Raw genomic sequence first — 22,762 nt, 5'->3', positions numbered from 1 at the left:
AAAACCACTGCCTCTATGCCTTTTTGCCTCCATGACTTTTTGTCAGTTCATTCATGACAATTTACATTTGTATAATGTTATTATTAGTAATACTTCTAGCATTTATTATAAGCATTTTTATATTTGTTTTAAAAAAACAAGTTTAGATTTGTCCACCTGTTGGGTTTTGGAGACGTATGCATCACCTTATAGGGCATAAGAATAGGACAAGTGTTTCGATATAACTCAGTTTTTTGACCACACTTTGTTAATTTTGTTACTTTATTCTGTATTTAGAAATAGTTTTGAAAAAAACTTTGTGCTTAAAGAACAAAATTAAATACGTAGGCTAATAGATGTCTTCAGTGGAGTGTGTCCAACACAGTTTCCTTATTCACGAAAGTAAAGGAGTAAAGTACAATAAAGAGTAAAAGAAAAGTAAAGAGGCCTGGAGGAGAGGTTGGAGGAGGAGGAGGAGGCTTGTTCTTTATCTTCACGCTGCAGATGAAACTGTTTTCTCACTAGTGAAGCGTTCAGTTTTTCCACCTACAAAGTCTGCTATGTGAATAGCAAATTCGTCATGGCTCTTAAAAGGAATGGCAGATAAGACTCTGATTGGTTTAATGCAAGTTATGCTCAAAACACACCCATAACTCATTAGGCACAACCATTTTAGACCATGTGCCAGGGCTCAAAGTGTATTGTCCGTCCTTAAAAAAGCAAAAGTGGATTCGGACATGCCCTTAAAGCTTTTATGCCATACACTTTAGACTTTGCGCTTAGATTGTTAAAATAGAGCCCAAAGAGTTTTATTCAAATTGTTTGCAACATTTATATAATACATTAAAATTTTCCATACTACACATTTTATATGTTTTCGACAAAGAAAAGTTTCAACCTAACTGACAAGGCTATACTTTTAATTTTCATATATAAACGTGAATATTTGATGTTAATCATAATGACCTGCATAATAATCAACTTGTTTTGTGCCGAACAACAAATTCATTTGACTGCTACAAAAGGAAAGTTAAAGAACAATCAACAACTACAGCATCAATCAAACCTGGAAACAGTGCAACCATATTAATAATTGATGCCCCCAGTGCATGCTGGAAACATAGCACAAAGAACTACTTGAACCCAAGTTAATGAATAAATTTAACCCTCTTGGTATACGTGTTGGTTTTGGAAAAGTATGCTTTGAGAAAGCACAGAAAAAGTTACAAACTTGGGAATCTATGGAACTCTGGGGAGCAAAAATAAAATCTAAATGTTTTTTATTCCTCAATATTACATTTGCCTAAAATATTTTTAGACTGTGGCAAGAGCTGGAGCCAAATCTTAAATGCCTCTTTTTCAATTCAAGTAGTCAAAGAGAGGCTGTAGGCTTTGAAGGGTTGTATGGTAGCTAAGATTCCCTTTAAAGTCTGTTGCCTCAGAGACTGAAAAAAAAGAAAACTGCAAAGAGCACATCCTGTAACATGTCAGATGTGAGTGCTTAGCATTTGCTTTTCTCGCTCGACAGACTTGGGAGACTTGGGGCCGAGTGGTTTGCAGCAATTTCCTCTGAAACGGAGATGTGGGGTTCAGACGAAAAGTGAAGAAGGACACGGTGGGCGGCCCTGCCTCATCTCACACCAACAGAGCCCAAAAACCAACTAGTAGAGATATACTCTTTATAGGTACACCTCTTCAAATCAACACAAATATCTAATCAACCAATCACATGGCAGCAGCTCAGTGTATTCACTGTATGCACCTACTGTAGATGTGGTCAAGGGGATTTGTTCAAGGTCAAACTAGGCATCAGAAAGGAGAAAAGTGTTATTTAAAAGCATAGCTCATGCAAAACATGACATTTAGGTTCTTAAAAACTCAAAAACATACGCTATTTGGGATGATATGCGAGAGCTCCCTTACCATCCATAGACAACAAGGCGCCAAAAACATTGTCAAAACAATCCATGTGTCGTCTGGGACTTAATAGGACAGTTAGGAAGAATGTTTTTGTGTGCAAATAAAACTAAAATAGTGACTTCATTCAACAGTTTTTTCTCCTCAGTGTCAATATATTGTGATGTGCATTGATGTTACTATGGATGTCAGCATGTGACTTCACATTTTGTTGAAAATATCAATAGTGTTCCAAAGATAAATAAAGGTCTTGAGAAATGGGAACCACATAACAATGAGTAATTAATAACATAATTGTCATTTTTGGGTGAACTAACCCTCTATGGTTTAAAGCGAATGGGCCATCATGCGAGTGAAAATGCTTTGTTGATGCAAGAGGTCTGAGGAGAATGGCAAGATGTAAAGGCAGCTGCAACTCAAAGAACCACATGTTACAACTGAGGTCTGCAGAAGAGCATTTCATAACACAAATCACTTAGTAACTTGAAGAAGATGAGCTACAGCAGAAGAAGAGCACAACAATGCCACTGCTGTCAGATGATAACAGCAAACTGAAGCTATACTGTTGGTATTTTTTCATTAACATTGGTCTATAGGAAATTGTTATACAGTATGGTTGCCTGATTTAAAGAGTCTTAATTTCTGCTACATTTGAAGTAGAATGTTCAGAATTGGTGTAAACAGCACAAAAGTATTGATCATCTTGCTAAATATCCAGGGCCAGGGTGGGACTTACAAGCCTTAGACTGGCCCACTTCAGTTCACGACTTCACGATTTCCAATTCAGTACTTTAGTGAAGATTTATTCGAACAGTTGACACAATATAATTTTGACAGTATCAGAATCTATCTTCTGTAAAAATTAGCACTCATAAATATCCAAAACTTGAAATGAAAAAATATCAAATAATTACAATTATATATTAAGCTATATGTATAAAATAATGATCAAAACTAAATGTATTGAATTTTCTAATGAAACTATCACGTCTTTTTAAGGAAACAGCTGCTTTATAACTTTATAATATTTTTCATAAATCTGAAAACTTTAAAGGGTAGCTCTCCAACACTATTCTTTAAAACATCACAATGTCCTATCAGCAATATCTGAATATATATTCTATGCAAAATTGTTTACAGATATCCTTTCCTTCAACACAAATAAAAAATAAAACAAGTGTTGCACTGTTATCTGCCAGACATTTTTAACCACAGTATTACTTTCTAATGATGGCTTCATGTTTTTTTTTTTCCCTTTTCAGCTTTCTGATCAAGTTAAGTCAGATTTATTAATGTAGTGAATCATCTGATTTCATTAATTGTCTCATTATGGCATTTTTTCATTGAGCAGGTGTAATATTCATTAATATAACATTTTTGAATTCTTATATTCACTCAATGACAATCTTACCAGTCCATTATAGTGTGTTGGGCTCATGACTGGTGCGTGGTAGTGTTACGGGCCTGGCTCTTCACTGTTAGCAGCAAACTAGACAAGAGGCTGCTGCTGCTGAAGAGCTACGGTACGAGAAAAAGTTCAGAGGTTTGCAGACATTGTTGTTTTGCACTGCTTCTAACTAGCCTAATGTTAACTTACCGGCCATTTCATCATCTTCGTGATGTTTTACTCTCGCTGTCACTGGTTTTAACTAAAAATATACTCAGCTTTTTTAATTCTGGCCTTTTCAGCGCCAACTTTGCACTTTTTATTATCAAAATTTTGTCTCTTTTCGTCTTAATAAATGATTTAGCTAAGCAAAGTGCCGCTGTTGGGAAGTGGAATGATAATTACGTCATCATTAACCTGCAGGCTGCTTTCTGCTCATGGGGCTACAAGAAAATAAATAAAAAGAGTGAAGCTGCTGTAAAATAATAAATTAAAAGAGTTAGGCGACGGTTGAAAGAACAAACAAACGGACGAACAAACAAAAGTGCAGGCTTCTAGAGACACCGTAACCCTAACCCTCGCGGCCAAAAAAAGGACTGGCCCGCTGAGAATACTCCCAGTCCTTCCGATTAGCCAATCCGGGCCTGTAAAGAAATAAAGGGTCATGCGGTGTACTGTATTTGAGGGTTTTTTGAGGCACACTTTCGACTCTATAGTACTTAACTGAGTATCATTAAAATGCCACAGGCAACCTGAACACTGCTGCAGACCATGTTCATCCCTATATAACCACAGTGGGCCATGTTGTAATGGCCACTTCCATCAGGAAACCGTTCCATGTCACAAAGCTCAGATCATCTTAAATTGGTTTCTTGAACATGTCTATGAGTTCATTACACTAAAAATTGTCCCCACAGTCACCAAATCTCATTCTAGCAGAGCAGCTTTTGTGATCTGGTAGAATAAAAGATTCGCCTCACTGATGTGCACCTGACAAATTTACAGCAACATAGACTAAAATCTTTGAGGAACTTTCCAGCAGCTTGCTGAGTTTGCGGCAAAATGCAAAAAAAAAAAAGGTGATAGTTTACCAAAAACTTTCCTCATCATTTACTCACACTCAAGTGGTTCTTAACTTTTAGCAATTTCTTTCTTCTACAAGATATTCAGAAAAATTTTGGAGAAACAGTAGCCATTGGCATTCATAGTAGGAATGAACAACTTCTTTTTTTGTTCAACAGAAGAAAGAAACTAATGTTGGAACAAGTGGAGGATGAGTAAATGATGACAGAATTTTAATTTGTTAAGTGAACTAACATTTTAAGTCAGTTCTGAAAGCAAAAAAGGGCTCAACCTGGTACTAGCAATGTTAAAAAAAAAGAAACCCTCACATGCTATTTTGTATCCTTGTCTTTAATTCACTTGCCATTTCTATCGCTTCTTATTATAGCTGAAGATTGGATTTAATTATCACCTGATAATGTAACTGGAATCAGTCTCTCTATCTATATCACGCAGTCATATTTCTCTCTCTCTCTCTCTCTTGGTCATTCGTTAATTTACACAGGAAATGACTAAAGTCAAAATTCATCTATACATGCAGCCACAAGGAGCAGCTCAGGGGATAATCTTCTAATTCCTGAGGCAGGCAGAAAGGTATCGCATCGCTGTCAAAGAAAGCACAGCTCCATATCCGTGTAATACACCCAATCAGCACTGCTACGTTGACCTCTACATCCAGAGTGTGTCATTGTTAATTATATTTCCACATCTCTATTAAGGCAAAGTGCTAAAAGGGCTCTAATTGGAGAAAATAAAGGAATGGGACTTTCATATTCTGGCAATTCACTGGGTCTCATTGAGTCAAAATTTAATAAAAATTGCACAAACCAGCCCGCAGATAATTTGGTTGTTGGTTCCTAATATATAATATATTTTTTTAGTGACAACTGGATTCAGCTATTAATTAACTCCCCAAAAAAACACAGAGAGCGACAACAGAAATTAGCATGTATGAAAATGCACTGAACTACTGTTAATGAGGTTTTTAAATGCATATCACAGTTGACTCACTTTTGTTGGCAGATCTTGATAGAGAAAAAAATGGCAAATAAGAACAAGGTCTCAATAAACACTTTCCACATAACCACGTACCACTACTTTATTAAACTGTATTGCTTTTGCATAAATGTTGGATTCTGACCAAACCCAGGTCACCACATAACTCTAGTTTACAAGCAGGATGTTTTTCACTTATTTTCCACTCAAGCTGAATTATTTGTGCTTGGCCGGAAGATCCAAATGAGGTGAATTGTGTGCATTTGTGGCAAACGTGTTGCACATTCCATGCCATTTGCTTCTATATCCACCTTTTGCGCATTTGCATTAATATATTATTCAATATTTTGTTATATAATAAATTATATATTATATTGCATTAATATATTAAATATAATATTTATTAGCATCATTTAGCTGATGCTTTTTGTACAAAGTGACTTACAAAGGAGGCATTCAGCAATTCAACAAGAAGAGACAATACAAGAAGTGCTAATTATGAAAAGCAAATGTTAGTGCTCAGAAAATTTAGACCTTAAGTAATGAGGGGGAGTGTTTTTTTAAGTGCTCAGTTGAATGCTGAAGAATTGGGAACAGGGTTATTATAGTTAATGAAAACGAACGAAAAACATTTTTGTTAACTGAAATAAGAATAAAAAAAGAGAGTTTTTTAAAAACTAAAACTAACTGAAACTGTATTGTATACAAAACTGAAACTAACCAAAATTATGGCAAAAACATCCTTCGTTTTCATTCATTCATTTTCTTTTTCGGCTTAGTCCCGTTAATAATCCGGGGTTGCCACAGCGGAATGAACCGCCAAGTTATGCAGCAATTTTTTACAACGTGGATGCGCTTCCAGCCACAACCCATCTCTGGAAAACATCCACACACACACATACACGCACTCATACACTATGGACAATTTAGCCTTCCCAATTCACCTGTACCACATGTCTTTGGACTGTGGGGGAAAGCGGAGCACCCAGAGAAAACCCACGCGAACGCAGGGAGAAAATGCAAACTCCACACAGAAACGCCAACTGAGCTGAGGTTAGAACCAGCGACCCAGCGACTTTCTTGCTGTGAAGCGACAGCACTACCTACTGCGCCATTGAGTCGGCATGTCCTTTGTTTTCATCTTTGTAAATGTATTTAATACATTAGTCTACTGTATACCTTTTAGAAGTAAATCTATTTACATTACACTGCCAGGTGTTTGACCCGTACAGCACCTTACAGTCTGTAATCCTGATGCCATTGGCCAGATCAAGCCTATAGTTAGTCTTTGCTGTTGCTCCCATGACAAAAACAATGAGTGGACATTACAGCATCATGGTGACAACATTAAATATGACCTGAGCAGAGACTTAAAGTAATAATTTAATACATTCGTGCGCAATAACGGATATTATTCAAGTATTAGAAATTCCAATGGCAAACGAATCGTTATTTTTAGCCGGATCTAATAAACGAACCAGTTGAACTAGTTCACCAAATCGAACTGAATCTTTTGAAACTATTTGTGTCTCCAGTAAGCACCTATCCACAAACTACTTACTTTTCAACCTTTTTATGCCTGATACCCCCCACTGACTCGAAATAAACCCATTTGCAGAGTTATTCAGTTCTTAGAACAGTACACTCAGATCAGATTTGAGAAGCGATGAACCGACAATATTTCACATTGATTCAGCAACTGTGGCACAGGTAAACTATGGGCTCAAATGAGAGGATCTGGCAAAACATAAGTTTATTTCATAACAGAAAATCATAATGGAATAATTTGTACTTAAGCTTTTTTAATCATTATTTAAAAACTTTTTTCTGTTTTAAAGGCATGTTAAAAGTGGAAAATTCTTTGGAATATTTAGAGCTTTTGTGCAAAATTACACAAATTAATCTGTATAATCACATTAATTAATTTATATAATTACAGCAATATTCATTATAATTACAATATTTAATTTGTATGATAAAAATAATAAAGTAAAAAACTAGTCACATTAATTATTCTGTATAACTACAATAATAAATTATATATGTACAGTAATAATTTGTGTAATGACAGTAATAATCTATAATTGCAGAAATAATTATTAAAATGGCAGTTAATGTCTGTATCATTACAGTTATAATCTGTAAAATGACACATTTAGTCACAATCTACATTTTTTATTCAGACAGTTTTTTTCTGTTTTTTTTCACAGTTTAAGTGCAAATTTTCAACAGTAATAAACTGTAATTAAATGAATTTTGACCGTAAAGTATGCTCTGTATTTTTACACTTTTTGTTTGTAATTTTCTGAAATGGCTATTTTCTGTAATTTAAAGAAATATCTCTGGAAGCCCTGCTGCCAGTCATTTGACCCTTTTTTTTTTTACTTTTTTTTTTTAAGTGTAGCTATACAAATAGCAGACTGTACCACATGCATATCTAAAATAATTGCGGCCCTGCTATTGCATGAATGAGGATTTTCCATGGGTTCCTGAGTTTTCTTCTACATATTTCAGTAAGACACATAACTTATATTATACTACGTCTAATTACCCAGGACTCCTTTTAAATTTGAAGTATCCTAAGGTTATGTTCTATAAAACTCAGTTTCATAACAGCTTTCCCAACACAGCTGGGTGTTTTCATAGAGGTTGTTGGAAATGATCATTGGAGGTTCTCAGGATTAGAAGAGAATATTTGGAAACACTAGGGGTGCTTGGAAGACTCAGATGCCAACCCTACAATGCGACAAAGAGCTTTGTATGGAGATCTTAGGCTTTAGTCCATGCTATCACAGCAAAGCCCACCCCAGATGTTTCACATTCCAACATGATCCTATGGATTAAGGGAACACAAGTCCTGGGCACCTTTGGATTGCAGTGCTTGCACAGGTTGCCACATACACACACGCATTCTGGCGTAGAGATGATAGAAGTTATATGCACATCAATAGAGGGTTCATTTTGTGCTTGCGCGGCCAATGTCCCAACTCTCCCTAAACCCTCAAAACACTAGGGTTATAAAAACAAGGGGTGTGTATTAATAGCCAGCTTTATGAAAATAAAGCTTTTTATCGTCACACATGCCAAAATCTTCAAGATGATTTGGAGGAATTGTTGAATAAATAAATGAGAAACTGTTGTTTGGCCCCAAAGCTGTGAGAATTGGGTCCCTTGAGCTGTGACTTATTTATGTGTTTGTTGAGATTCCTATTAGCTACTATAAATCCCAATTCCTTTTCCTCTGCTTTATGCAAAAAACAACACAAGCAGAAAAAAATTAACTGCTACACTTCCAGTCAATTAGTAAGCGCTTCTGGAGAATTTAAAGACTTGAATGGTCCTCATTAATTCCTCAAACGGCATTTTGAAAGTCAATATAACATAAAGGAAACACTTAATTTATAATCTATAAACTAAAATTAATCTATAAACTATTAATCTATTAATCTATAAACTGAATCTATACGGCTTTGGATGATACGCTGAGTCCCTGTCAAGCGAAAAAATCTGTCAGTGCAAGAAACGGAATATTATTTGCAACATTATTACCTTTAATCCACAGCCTCAGCAAAAGGTCCTGAGAGCATTCATGGCAGTCTGCGCTTTCTCACGCATAATGATAGGCTGCAAGATAAGCACAAGTAACAGGGCTTCAAACTGTGACTAAATGTTCACATTTTGCGACCTTTTTTTCCTGCCAGTGTGACTAAATCTTGCTTGAGGTTGCACTGATGGGACTACCAAGTGATAGCTTTTGCCGTTCTCTGCTGTATGAGAAATATTCTACACCAAACGCACCAATAGTGGAATAAAACAGAGCTACTCATCTAAACCGCATCACACAGGCCGTTTATCAGCTTGCCCCAAAAGAAAAGACTACACTGACCAGTCGTGACCATGTGACCACTAAATAATGGTGTGAGATCAGGTAAATTATGCGTTATTTCAACAACCCCATTTGCCTATGTTAATCCAGTTTAAAGCAGAAAAATTCTCAACAGCACTGACCCAGAAAACAGCATAATATTTTGCTACAATATGGGTGTTTCCTGGCACTGGGTTGTGGCTGGAAGACCATCCAGTGCGTAAAACATATTCCAGAATAGTTGGTGGTTCATTCCACCCCCTGATAATCAAACCGTAGGAAAATGAATGAAAATATTTTTGAAGAAAGAAAATATATTACTGGAGAAATTACATATATTATGGTATATTTTTAAGTCATATCTGCTGTAGTGCAATTTTTAGTACTTTTAATACAATACATGTACTGTTTTTATAATTAAAACCATATAGACTACTCTTTTTTTTTTTTTTTTTTTTACCATGGTAGTGACGTATCATGCATTATAAATGCATAAAATATGAGATTAGGGTTAGGGTTACTATTTTTACAGATGGTGCTGATTTTTTTTATTTTATTTTATTTTTTTATGAAATCAAATTCTTGATACCAACTCAATCAAATGTGCATTTCCCAGAGACAAAAACTATTAAATATTAATATCACACTTTTAAAAATAACTTAAGGGGTCTGCTTCCACTACATAGTTTAATATATTGTTGTAACTTTAAAAAAAATCTAAATTGCTGATTAGATTAAAACATTTAAGTTGCCAGAATAATTTTATAACATTTTCAAAACAGGAAATTATCAATAATAATATTGTTAATATCATTTTGAATAAGGATCAGTTTCTTGCATCGTTTGATTATTTCACCTAATTAGACCTCATTACATCACCAGGAACCATGGATATTAATTCTTTTGCTTGCATATCCTGCTGACGAAAAAAAAAAATCACATTCATTTTTGATTGCCTGATGCTGAGTAAATTGATATCAGTTTCATTTTTTATATCTCTTTTCTAAATACTTTTGCATATTTGCTCACAAGGAGTCTAGAAACACGATGCTTGTTCTTATTTTTTTACATCTATAATGCCTGTTGGAAACAAAGCCAGAAGAAGCATTAGCTTTGTTATTTCGTACGCTGACGTCTCACGCAGCATTCAAAGCAAAGCTGACAGGCAACCTGAAACCTGCCAGTCGACTGAAACGAGACAATTGTTCTCAGCTAAATCGCTGAAACATCTTTCTAAACAGTGCGAGGGTCTGCCGAGCCAGGGTTGTGCTGGAACGGACAATGGACCCAGCAAGCAGAAGCTTTGGGACGGTGTGGTAGAATCCGATGGATCTCATCCAAAGCCCCACAAGCTCGGCCTTGGGGAATTAGGCATTAGGAATGTTGTCGTCGCAGCACAAGAAAAGATGTGCACCAAACACCAAGTGGAGTCTTTACTCAAAAGAGTGTCTTCTGTTGGATCTGACAGGACACTACCAAGAAAGATTGAGAGTTTCGAATCAGAGAGAAAATTAATCTGTCTGCTCGAATAGTTTCCATGGGGACTGACTTCATCTATAATTGCCAGTTTGAACACCGCATGCTTAAAAAATTTGTTGTTTTGTTGATGACCTGCAATGCTAATGAGGAACTCTGTGAAAAACTTATCTCAAGCTAACACAACGTGCATACGTTCCAATTCAAAATTGCTGTCATTAACATGTTCAAAAGAATGCAAATCAGTTGAAATCCTTTTTTGAAGAACTCAATGCGAGAATAAAAAAATAGTGTCTTTAATAAGAATTAGCATCAAATGAATTAATTAGCTGAAGCTGAAGGGTGTATTTTTTTCTCAATTACAGCTTAAGATACACTAACAACCTTATGAAATGCTACATATCTTCATTTGATGAGCTATATGTGCATTAATTCCACATTTGCATGCATTTGTGTGTGTTTTTTTTTTAAAGGAAATACATACTTTTATTAAGTCAGGCATCTAAATTGATCAAAAGATGTTTATGCCATACATTTTTTGTATATTCTGAGCAGAAGGCTGGGGAAGGTTACAGAAACATTTCTGCTGCTCTGAAAGTTCCAATGAGCTTTGTGGCCTCCACCATTTGTAAGTGGAAGATTTTTGGTTTGGAACCATCAAGACTCTTCCTAAAGCTGGCCGGCAATATAAGCTGAAAATATAAGCAATATTTTAGCACACTGCTAAAATATCAATGGAGTGGCTTCACAACAAGTGTCTTTGAGCTGCCCAGCCAGGGCCCAGACCTAAATTCTATTGAACATCTCTGGAGAGATCTGAAAATGGTTGTACACGGTCAATTCCCATTTAATGTGATAGAGCTTGAGAGGAACTGTAAAGAGGAATGGACAAAAATGACCAAAGACAGATGTGTCAAGCTTATGGCATCATATTCAAAAAGACTTGAGGCAGTAATTGCTGCCAAAGGTGCATCAACAAAGTATTGAGCAAAGGCTGTGAATACTTATGTACATATGAATTTTCAGCTTTTATATTTTTAATAAATTTGCAACAATTTCAAAAACTCTTCATTGTCATTTTGTGGTATTGTGTGTAGAATTTTGAGGAAATAAACATTTAATCAATTTTGTAATAAAAAGTGTAACATAAAAAAATGTGGAAAAAGTGAAGCGCTATGAATACTTTCCAGATGCACAGCACATGATCTTTAATTTTTTTTTTTTTTTACATTTTGCACATTCAAACTTTTTAACTTTTCAAATCTTTGCATTTTTAGGCCCTAAAGAGCTTTTGTCGTCTAAATTTGTAAAGTTGAGAAAGACAAAACCTGTAATTTGTGCAGGTAGCTTGTTACGACATGTTTTAAAGTTAAGCAAGTGAACAATCAAAATACATAAAACTTTTTTTTACACTCCCTAAAATAGTGCATTTGATCCCCCAGCATCACTATATAATCACCAGACTGAAAAGCAGTTTTGACAGTAGATGCCTGGCAGCTTCAGCTGATAATTAACAGAAGCAAAAGAAGCACTTCATGTTCAGTGGGTCAGCAAAAAACCAAACATCAAATCCATATCAAAGCTGCAATGTTTAATTAGCATATACAGACACTAATTAATCGAGATTGCTAAGCGGCACAAGCAAACACCCACCTATACGGCACAAAGAACTATCTTGTTATATATTTAGTATGTAAATACTGTAGAGAGCTCCCATACTGATGGTGCGAATAGCAATTTCCCAATTATGTACATTGTTGTGCTCCAAAAGCATGAAGCATCCTGTCCTCTTCGGGGTGGAGAGCACATTTCATTCACTTTCCCATTCGCCTCACACTGTGCTTTTGATAGATTGTGGGATAAATATATCATCGCTGAGATGAGATGAGATGATAATAAGATTCATAACGCTAAGACGGGACAACAATGGTTAAGAAACTGCCTCAAAACCTCTTCTTGTTGTGTTTGTTGACGTCTCATCATTGAATAAAAAACTCAAAATCTGACCTTGGAGGAATGGTTTTTATGATAGGTCTGCAATCATGACGTTCGCCTCATTAACTAACTGAAGCATGTTATAATGCTATTTCATTTTTTTATTCCAAGCTAAACTTGTCTGTGGAAATGTGGACCGTAAGCTCAAGGTCAAAACTCACCACGGGACTCTGGGAGAAAAGAAAATGACATATTTTAATCATCATAAAAAAAAGAGGGGAAAAAGATTATTTGAATTCTTCCTGGCAATAAAAAAAAGACTGAGAAAAGATAGCAATCTCTGTCCATGTAGCAGCTATGGGGAAGAAAATTACAGCTTTAGAAGACCTTTTGACTTTGTGTTTATACATGACTTTGAGTTTTAAAGGTAAAGCCACCGTGCTAGAGTCGTAAACAAGATAATGGTATAATTTATCACTGCAATGATACTCCAGCAAAGCTGTTTTGTTGTTGCGTATTAGAAGCATTAGCCAGTTATAGAATTATTTCCCCACCCATTTTAACCCTCATATACAGTAGCATTTTCTTTGGTTTGACCCAGAAAAGACATACAAAGACAGTACTTTAAGACTATAGGGCTGCACAATATATTGTTTAAGCATTGATATGGCAATGTGTTCATCGCAATAGTCATATCGCAAGATGTGCAATGTTGAATCTGAATTAAACCTGACTAGGATTTATAGAATTGTATTTAATTACTGTATTAATGCAAAATTTATATGATTTATGAAAAAAAAAAACATATATGCTTGGAAATTTTGTCTTTTTTTCCAAATAATCACATTTCTAAGCAAAAACACTTTTTTACTAAGATTATTTTACTTGCCCCACTCACAGATTTGAATAGTTTTGTTTGTTTTAAGGAACAACTTGAAAGTAAAAGTAAAAAAATAAAGCAGAAAACAAAACACTATTTTCATTGGAATTTTACTTTAATTTTTACTAAGAATTTTTAGATATGTTGACTAGAAACAAAGTATTCATGCAGTATTTTGTATATCATGGAGTATTTATGGCAGAAAATTTAAATATTGCAATATCAGATATATTCTAATGTTATGCGGCCCTATTTAAGACTTATATTATTATTATTACTTTTTTGCTGTTAATTTATATTTCAAGAAACGTTTCATTTTAAAAGAAAAAAATGGAATAAATGTGTCATATTTGCATATAGTGTATGATTAGATGTCAAAAATATGCTTATAATATCTATTAAGCTATATAAAAGCATACGTTTAGAGAAATTGATTTAACTAATAATCATGAACATGGTAGACATAAATAAGCAAGTTTCATACATTTAGGCAGTAAAAAAGGTGAGTTTGAAATTTAAATGGAATTTCATAAAACTCTTTTGATTTCATGCTTTCATGTTGTTGATGCCAAATTCTGACCCTACCCTCCAAATGTCACAGCAGAAATGGAGACTCATCAGACCAGGCAACACTTTTCCAATCTTCCATCATCCAATTTTGGTGAGCCAGTGTGAATTGCAGCTTCAGTTTCCTGTTCTTAGCTGACAAGAGTGGCACCCAGTATGGTCTTCTGCTGCTGTAGCCCATCTGCCTCAGGGTTCAACATGTTGTGTGTTCAGAGATGCTCTTCTGCATATCTTGGCTGTAACAAGTGGTTATTTGAGTTGCTGTTGCCTTTCTATCAGCTGAACCAATCTGGCCATTCTCCTCTGACCTCTGGCATTTGTGCCCACAATTCAAATATTGAATACTTTCACATTCATTTATTAAGAATTTGTTATTGGGCACAATGTAGTTTCAGTACAAAAATAAATAAAATCCTATTTTATGTCCTATTATGAATTCGTCAGGATTCAAACTGACCTGAAAATAGTATACAGGTTTTGAATGCATTTACAGTAAATCAATGAAAAATAGAGAGAGAGTGAGCATCTACTTACAAGAGAACACTAGTGAGCTTCTCTGCAGTGCTGTCGAATACATATGTCTCCTGTCTATTGTCACGATTTGGCATTCAGAAGAGACTCTGATTGAAATATTTATTCGCACGGCTCAGCTTTTTTCTGCTGAGAATGTTCTGCTGTTGCCTTCCCGAAAGCAATGTGCCTAATGGTGAAATGATGCCTGCCAAAAATGACAGTAAATGAGTGTGATGGTTTTTGGAAAAGGCTTTGATGACTGATTTTACAGTGGGATGCTTGTGGCGCTGCAATGTTTCTGGAAGCCGCTTCCTTCAGGCGTATAACAGGGAAAATTATGCGCTAAAGGAGTCTGAAATAGCATTACATGCTAAAAGCTTTAAAATGATCATAAGTATGCTGCAGCACAACTGTAAACATGTTAAAGGAATAGTACATCCAAAAATGAAAAAAATACTCTTTTCTGCCAAAGAAAGTGAATAATGAAAAGTGGTCATTAAATACTGTAGTATCATTAAAGAAGTCCATATGACTGCTTTTTTAAATTGCTGGACCATTTTAAAGATAGTTCATTTGTGATCATAAACCAAAACAAAATGGTTTTATATTTATAATATGTATGTTTTATTATTCCATTACCAAAGTCCATTACTTTATTATTTTCCAGATAGCTTGCACTTCATTTGGAGGATAGTGAGAATGTGAAGATTGTTGTCAGATTGCAATATTAAGTAAAACACCAGAAAGAAAATGCATCATTTAAAAAGAAAACAACTTCGCATTTATTGTTTAATTATGTTTGTGTTATCCTGTCATTGTCTTGATCATAGATTTTTTTTAAATAACACTTTGTTTCACCTATTTTTTCCCTTAATATGCACAGGTATGGTAAAAAAGGTAAATGGCATGAAATTCTCAGCTTATTCAGATTTACCCTTTATATTGATGCGTTTCAGTAAGACATTTTTTATTTTATTTTATTGTCTCATCTACTGATAAATGTCTTCCAAATTTCAAACAAAACTGGGGTTATTTGTATCTTTTTTTCTTCTTTAGAAATCAATATTTGGTGGAAATACCATGATTTTCAATCACAACAAATGCTATTTTCTTTGAAATTAGGACATATAATAATTTTATTATAGAATAAACTTTAATTCTAATATAGGCATATTCAGTATTTAGTTTTGAGTCTCTAACTACCATAATAGTACTGTGTGAAAGTTTTTGACTCTTCTAAAGCGTAAAAACACCATAACATGTTAGCAGATATTTAAGAAACATGCTAAGTGAACATTCTTGTTCATCTGAAAAACAATGCTGTCAACAATGCTATTCTGCTTTGATATTGTCTGTTGCATGCTGAAATGCTTTCTTTGTTTTGGTTCTTTTAACCCACACACTGCCACATTAGCCAATTATATTTCAGCACCCCGCGTTGCCTTGTTGGAAAACCGCATATTTGATTCATTCACTCATGATGGCTCTCAAAGCTAAGCCCTTGACCAAAATGCGACCTCCGGTGGACAGTAGCAGACTCCAAAATAAGACGCAGATTCAGAGTTCCACATGAGGTTATTAATTAGCAAATAATATAAATATTGTGGCTGTAAACATTAGGTGAGCAGATTAGATTGTAACCCTGTGTTCTAACAACACACTACATGATGAAATTTGCAGTGATAAGCAATTTGGCTTTTTGAAACATGACAGAAATTTAAAAACAGCCATTCAGAAGCACAGAATACGCACTCACTTATGAAATGGTAAGGTTTATAATCTAATTAACATTATTAAATGTGGATGCTGAATCACTGATATGTGTTGGTTTGGATTCACAGCTCTAAAGTTTAATTTCAAACGGTTTATTTTATTTTCAAGATCTGGGGTGAACTACTGTATCTGCTGCTGCTTTCAGTAGTTTGGCAATAAATGTCATGTAAAATGGCATTCCAACTGACGTTGTTAGCATTTAACACTCAATAAAGCACATGAGGTTATCTGAGGTGATCATTGTCAGTTTTCTGTTGTTCAGCTGCAAGAAATAGAAGCCATTTCTAGTGTAGCAATGAGGTGTTAGTTAGAACAAAACTCCTTTTAATATGGAACATATTCCTTCTGCATGCCATCGCTTTTATTTAGAACACGATTTAAATCAGCCTTTAGGCTTGATAGTCAGACTTGCTCCTTTTAGTCCTTAATCTGGCAACCTGCGCTTGCATTTGTTTTGATCCAGGAAAGCAATACCTAGTTCAACCACTGGGTCTCAAACTTACATACTGCACCTTTAACTTTTATTGTGTGAAAAACCGCAGCATGAACATTGTCCTAAACATCTGCATTTCTCAAAAAAAGAAAAAATTGGATTAATAGGAGTGAGTGAGGAATGCTATTACTTGCAATAATTTGAAAAAAAAAACCAACAACTTCTGAATGGTAGTCCATATTATTATTATTATTATTATTATTATTATTATTATTATTATTATTATTAACATGTTATTAGTGTACATGACTGCATATTTATATGATATCTTAATTTTGCACTTTCAACTTTTCAAATCTCTGATGTCAGAATCAAAATATTTCAAGTCAAAAAGCGTTTTGAGATTATTGAATGATTTACAAAGTTAACTTTTTAAAAAGCTGAAAAGCATACAGATCTACAAAGCATATCGGTTCAAAAGGGCCCCTATAGACAGATTCCCCCTTTCTAGGGTTACAAAGCGACCGCAGTGCCTCAAAAGATGAATGATCATGTCAGGTAAAAGCAACCAACAGTATCAAAACGGAGATCAAGCATGTGGAAAAAGCCCTGAAAGCACAAAAGAGCTGTAAAATAAATGGACAAGATAGAAGAAAACAAAATCAATTTGGGAATATGATAGACACTTGACAGCTTCAAAGAAAGGAATTGGGGAATAAAAGTAGATCTGTTGGAAGCTGGCTTTTTATATGTTGTCCTGTTGTTCCTACAATATGTGTCTTTGTATTTTTAATATTGATTTCTTATTTCTTTTAACTACTTGTGAATTTTCTGGGTTGTTGAGAGAAATGGTGTTGACAGGACTTTCTGCGTACTTGTTTGCGATGCCAAAATGAACGAATGTCGACAGCACCAAAGTGCCTGTAACACAAATCAATAAATAATTGTGGGTGAATTTGTCAACCATGCCCCAAGACAATCAACGAAAATCAAAGACCTTCCAGAAATACTGTATGTGAGGTATGAAAACAGACTAGCACTGAAAAGTGACACATCTTTCTCTTTTATGATAGTATAATATGAATAGTATACCATAAATCATAACGTATATCATTTCAATATGCGGCCACTTTATTAAGTACGCCTTTTTAATTGCTTGTTAGTCCAAATATCTAATTAACCAATCAATACAGGAGCGGATTTAGGGATGGGGCCAAAGGAGCACCGGCCCCCTTTTTAAATCCGGTTTAGCCCCTGTTGTGCTCCTCTCCTCTAAGTCATTGCTGACTAATATCAAAGCTCGGACAAAAAGATGCACTTTAATTCTTGTTGAATGCCAGTGACACCTGTTACTTCAGCTGTTTTTCTTGTATGACGAGTGATTTCATCCCTGTAGATCGATTAGGCATGGGCCGGTAAAAGATTCTGATGGTATGATGACCTTAAATAAAAATATCACGTTGTCACGGTATTGTGGTTACTGCTTTAAAATAGAGTAAAAAAAAAACTAAAACTTTTCCCCCTATTGAACACATTATATTTTATTTTGAGAAATGTTTAAAATATTTTGTAACCTTAACATGTCAGGCTAAATAATTAATATAAATTATTGACTTGTGCTGTCTTAGATCCAAATTAGATCCAAAATACGGTTTTCTTTACACTTTAAAATGGCATCTTTGTATATCTTTTCTGCTGGAGATATTGTTGTCCTAAAAACAAAACAAACAAAAAAAAATCATACACAAACCATAAGAATGGTACAGCAGAAAATGTTGACGATTTTAAAACCTTGATTTTTTCAAATTGTAGTATACCTTGAAAACAGTTATCATCCCATGCCTCGACTGGCTTGTTCCGAAAACAAGGATTAAAATTGTTATAATGTTGCTTGCCGTGGTTCGCATTTAAAGCGGAATGTTTTAGAACGGACCAAAATTGATAGTTATGGTATGGTACTTAGGGTATTTATAGTGTCTTAGGAATCGCCTGATTGTTGAATCATGAATTGGATAATGCGGGACCAGCCGCAAGCAATCAAAGCATGTGATCTTCTCTAAATTAGTTTAGAAATCAATTGCACTTAGTCATAAACTAAACATGTCATTCATTGATCGGAGCTACAGAGCTTATTTTTCACAATACCGCTCATAGCTGTCATAATTACATTGTTTTAAATTACCATTTTGAGCTGTTACGTCAACAGTAAAGGCGCGTTTCATGGAAAAATTGATAGTGAAAGCAAAGACGGGTTCTTTGCTGTCATTTACCCTGCAACACGGACACTTTCTGTTTAGAATTATTGCACTTTTTTATCACTATTAAAATATTTCAAAACAATTGTGATGGCAAATCTGTCAAAATGACGAATATCAATTACCGAAAAACTTCGGCAAATAGACAAACTCTATGACAAACACCCCGTGCAAAAAAATCAGCTTTTTTAAATAGCTGCATCATGCATGACATTTACCACATTATAACACACTTGAACATGTTAATAAGCATAGAATGACCATTAATATGGAAGCCCAAGGCAATGTTTGAATGGCCACAACATTTCCTTGTGTGATTACAACAATAATGTTTTCCTCTTGATTTTAAGCGTATCTAAGGTTGTATTAAACATACAATGCATGCGGGACACTTATTTTAAAAACAGGACCAGCACCAGAAAGCAAAACGCAGGATATACAGATTAAAATGCAGGGTTAAAGTGTATACAACGCCACACTGAAGAAGCATAAAGATTGTTTAAATTTATGTTTTGTTAGTTTAATATGTATATTGTGAAATTTGCTGTGTATCTTTGTAATGAGGTAACAAACAAACGTAAACTGATAAATATACCACTGCAGCTAAATAGATAGTTAACAATGCACCTACTTAATGTAAAGTGAAATACAATTATTTTTCACACTTATGTGCATTTCAGAGCTTCAGGCACTGACATAAGCTGCAGAGCATTAGAGTAGATATTAATATTAATATAATTAATTATTATGACCATTCCAAAGATGGTAAAAACTAAAAGTGTAATTCTAGGCGTAATTCCAAAATCATTTCTGAAGACATTTTGAACTTGCCTAAGCCATTACAGCAGGCATACAACATCACAAGACATTAATATTAGGTTAGATTTAAGTCATGACATCAGGTGACCAAAATTCAATGTCTAGTCAGCGTCTAAGGACAACGATATGACGTTCAATGATGACATCAAATTATGTTGATATTTGGTTGATTTTAGATTGAAAAGTGTTGGAAAGTGACCAAAATCATACATCTGATAGACGTCATAGTGGTAACGTCCACACAATGTCAAGGTGTAACAAGATTAGACGGTGATATTTGGTTAATTTTAGGTTGATGTTAGGTTGGAAGTTGACACTGACGTCGGCCTGACATTGGGTTCTGATGTCAACCCGATTTTCATTTCCAAACTAAATCCAAGGTCCCCATGATGTTGGGGTACAACGTCAATATGATGTCATGTTGATGTCCTGTGCCTGCAAGGATATATTTACAAATACGTATGTAGATTTCAGAGACCAGTTTAACATATTGAATCAATGATACTCAAACACTGGTCTGAGAGTATTCCAGAATCCAAAATTTGTAGACCAATAGGAAATTAATTTGGGCCAAAATGCAATATCTACCCTATTTGCATGTGGATGAAGAAGAAAAGGCTCTGTGATCATCAATCTGAGATGTGTCAAGATGCGCACTGCAATTCCACCTACAGCGCATTGTGTAAAAGACAAATGGGAACATGTAGGTTATGAACCTTTCCCAGGTGCCCTTTAAAATCCTCATGGAGACAGGTCGTCGTGTTACTGCTGAGTTATACGGCACACGCTTTTCTTCAAAGCTGCTAAATGACCTTCCCTCTCAGACTGAATACGATTGTTAACGTGTCTTTCGAGAGGCGGAAATTAACATTAAATTACAGCAATGTGAAGATCAGCAGATACTGACTAATGTGTTTAATTAAGATGCTAGAAAGAACCTTCTGTTAACTGATCAACCTTTGACATGTTATTTCCATCGCTGTGAGTGTGAGGGAAACTTCAGAAACATAAAAATGAGTGCCAAGCAACTTTTGATAGAGCGAAAGCAATATGGAATTTGATTTTGTGGGCACTGACGAAACTTTAGATCAATTATTATAGATGAAAAAGTCCAGCAGGGGCATTGCTTTTAGTGCTGGAGATTTCTGAACCATCCCAGTGACTTCCATAAGATTTGTTCTTCCTCTAGATTATATTCTTAAATTTTGTTCATATTAGTGAAATATATGAGTGCAGAATTGGGTCAATTGTCAATAGCAGAGCTATATATGAAGCACTTAACACCCAGATGCCAGAAATTGCCACAAATTCACATGGCAGATTTGCATTTGAATGACTGGGTTTTGTTAAAAACATTCACCATACAGTGGTCAATGTGCTTGTACATTTACTGTAGGTTGATACAAATGTCTATTTTGAGTCACTGAATCACTTTGTGAATCACTGAATCATTCATTAGCAAAACAAGTCTTGTAACGCTTTAACTAAATATACTAAAATACTGAAAAAACTAATGACAGTAAGCTCTCTCTCCATAACAGACAATACACCAAATTAATTCATCTATTTTGTTGACTTTGTCAAGACCGAGATGAAAGAAAAATTCAAAGAAGTTATGTAAAGTGTTCGCCAATCGACAATCAATGGACCTTTTTAGGCTGAGAAAAAAAATGTCACCGAATCACAACTCTGAGCTGCTGATGGCCAAAATAAGTCTTATTAGGCCTTATATTACGAACTTTACATTTCATCTTTAAATGACAACAAGCTCTTTTTTCACAAAAGCAATAAAGCAGACCATTTTCTTCCATTTTGTCAACTATAGGGTTAGCCATACCCTACTGAAGTGAGAAACATCAGATGAAAAGCAAAGTTCAAAACATTTCGTCCAATTTTGTAAAGTAAGGGCCAATTTAACCGTGACTATAGAATGACAACAAATGTCTTTTATACTGTATCTATTAAGAATCGATCACTGAATCGCTGAATCATTTGATGCCAAAGCTCAATAAGCTTTTACTTCACAAAAGACAATAAAGCTGATTGATTCATTTTCATCCTCTTGCCGACTGGACTCACAGGACTTTAAGTGAGAGCACTAGACATCAGTAAAGAAAGAAGAAATCCTGTGAAATTGTATGTAATTTGCCCAGCAAGGGTCAACGTGACAACCCCAGACAAATATCTTTTTGTAGATACTGAATCCCTGAGTCATTTGACCAAAAAGCTCAATAAGCTCTTTGTCCATAAAACACAATGTAGCAAAATGATACATCTACACTACCTGATAAACGTCTTGTCACCTATTCAAGATTTAGGAACAACAAATAATAACTTGACTTCTAGTAGATCATTTGGTATCAAAAGTGGCTTATATGAAAGGCAAAGACCTATAGATTACCAATATAAAATATTATCATGCCTTGATTTTTTATTATTTATTTAGGACAGTAAGGTCCGCCTTTGCTTAACTGAAATAATGTATAGTATAGAATAGTCATGGTGGAGTGGAAAAATAATTCATGTTGTGTATAACTCCCATGAGCTTGAACAACGGAATCCATACATCTCTGCAATGACTCAAATAACTTATTAATAAAGTCATCTGGAATGGCAAAGAAAACTTTCTTGCAGGACTCCCAGAGTTCCTGCAGGACTCCCATTCTTGCAGCCTCCTCCTTCATCTTACCCCAGACATGCTCAATAATGTTCATGTCTGCTGACTGGGCTGGCACCTTGTCAGGAGCAACTTGACCTTCTTTGCTTTTAGGAACTTTAATGTGAAGGCTGAAGTGTGAGAAGGAGCGCTATCCTGCTGAAGAACTTGCCCTTTCCTGTGGTTTGTAAAGTAATGGGCAGCACAAATGTCTTGATACCTCAGGCTGTTGATGTTGCCATCCACTCT

At 35.0% G+C, this 22,762-nt stretch overlaps 1 protein-coding gene and 1 long non-coding RNA gene across 3 annotated transcripts in view; one reads left to right on the top strand and one right to left on the bottom strand.

The window, feature by feature from the left end:
• The window catches only part of spon1b (spondin 1b), a 153,355-nt gene that overhangs the window by 81,951 nt on the left and 48,642 nt on the right, over positions 1–22,762 (bottom strand).
• LOC141380940 (uncharacterized) lies at positions 9,742–15,209 on the top strand. Its single transcript, XR_012400346.1, has 3 exons — positions 9,742–11,517; positions 11,780–14,091; positions 14,168–15,209. It is a non-coding gene; the product is annotated as an uncharacterized lncRNA (long non-coding RNA).

The sequence above is a fragment of the Danio rerio genome, chromosome 25, assembly GCF_049306965.1.
Source record: "Danio rerio strain Tuebingen ecotype United States chromosome 25, GRCz12tu, whole genome shotgun sequence".
Classification (NCBI taxonomy): domain Eukaryota; kingdom Metazoa; phylum Chordata; class Actinopteri; order Cypriniformes; family Danionidae; genus Danio; species Danio rerio.
Note: the sequence above shows the minus strand (reverse complement) of the source record. Positions and strands in the feature narration are given on the sequence as shown.